Here is a 1,781-nt window from a genome sequence, read left to right on the forward strand (position 1 = left end):
CTATATTCTGTTTTACCAAATCAAATGTATATACTTACATATAGATAAATAAAAAATTAAATTATAAACGAATACGAGAAAAGAGTAGGATAAGTTAGTTATTACTAATGCGAATAAAATAGGAAAAGTTATTATCAATTTGTATGTAACTTCTTTGAATAAAAAAAGAGACAATTATTGTATAAATGTCGCTCATTTGCTATATGACATAACGGAAAAATGTACATTTTTTTTAGCTGCTTGCAAAAAACCAGAAATGCAAAGAAAAAAACGTACTTTAGAAACATACTTTTATTCTTTTGCAATCAATTATTAGATCAAAATTGAATTTAAAAATTAATATTATAAAATTTTTATGATTTAACATTTATTTTCTAAAAAATTTTGTTTTTTAAGTTGTGTTGTTACTAAATATGAGCGATATTTATATCTATTTATCAAACAATATAGCCCATATTCAGAACGCGCTTTTATCTCTAAAATTCTATAATATGCGTGACGTAAAGTATATTATGTTAGTACGCTAACATACATCTTTGTAAGCGCGTTGTGAATACGGGCCCATAAGTACATTAAGGTTTTATTTATTATATATCGTCGTATTAACATAATAATTTTATATTGATAGATATTGTATTAATATTAATTATTATATTAATATAATAAATCTTATGTTAATTAAGATGTTAATCTCGATATTAATCTTACATTAATTATCAAATATTGTAAATTGATTTAATTATGTTGTTAAGAAAATCTTAAAGTTGTCTATTTTACCGATTTAGTAGAATTTACACACATAGGATTTACGTGTCATCGACACATCTCTACACATTACTACGTCGTATGCTTACATATGCACAAGTTTTCTCTATATAACTAATCTTTCATATTAGATATCTAAATCTAATTTTAGAAATATTTTTATTTAATTTTTACTTTGTATGTTTGTTTAATTTCTAGTCCAAGATTTTATACATACAAAGTATGAAATTAGTATATAAAGTGAATATTGTTACGAGTTACGTCGACGCTAAAAATCGATAACTGTAATTTTCCAATTTTTTTGTTTTATATAGAATCAATTAGTTTGGACTGCAGTGCCGTTATACTTTATTTGTAAAAAAGAATTTTTTAAAACTGTGTGTACATAAAGGAAGTTAGAAAAATATTTATTTGAAAAATAATCGGTAAAACAGACGATTTTAGGACTTCCTTGAATAGAAATTAAAATTATAATCGAAGTTTAAAAAATCTAATATCACTTTTAAATATTTTTAAAGTTTGTCTTACATGTATAAGAATAAGTAGGAATAATATAATTCTAATTTTTTTGTAAGTAGCATTTAAAATTTTTGTGATTGAGATGTAAATATATTGTTATATCAAAATTAAATTGTTTCTTCAATGTATCTTTTAAAAAATTACTATTAAAAATCAATAAAAACTTTATATTTCTATTTGAGAATTTTACTATAATTCTTTCATAATTTTATTATAAAATCTTAATTCCTGTTTGGTGATATTGTTCCCGCACACAGAACGCGGCAACGCTTGCCACATGCGGAAGTTATTGCACTAACCAATAATTCTATGTTCTTAAGTCGGCCTCACCATGCAAAACTTCTAGAAATGATATAACATTACTTCCGCTGCGCTGCAAGCGTTGCCGCGTTCTGTGTGCGGGAGCCAATAGAATATCGAGTAGCTAAACAAAAGAGATTTCGTTCCGTGTTTCGTATGCCTGTTTTATTATCGATCTTTTTAAGGCGATTACAGCA

This window comes from Trachymyrmex septentrionalis, unplaced genomic scaffold (assembly GCF_001594115.1).
Source record: "Trachymyrmex septentrionalis isolate Tsep2-gDNA-1 unplaced genomic scaffold, Tsep1.0 scaffold344, whole genome shotgun sequence".
NCBI classification, from domain to species: Eukaryota; Metazoa; Arthropoda; class Insecta; order Hymenoptera; family Formicidae; genus Trachymyrmex; species Trachymyrmex septentrionalis.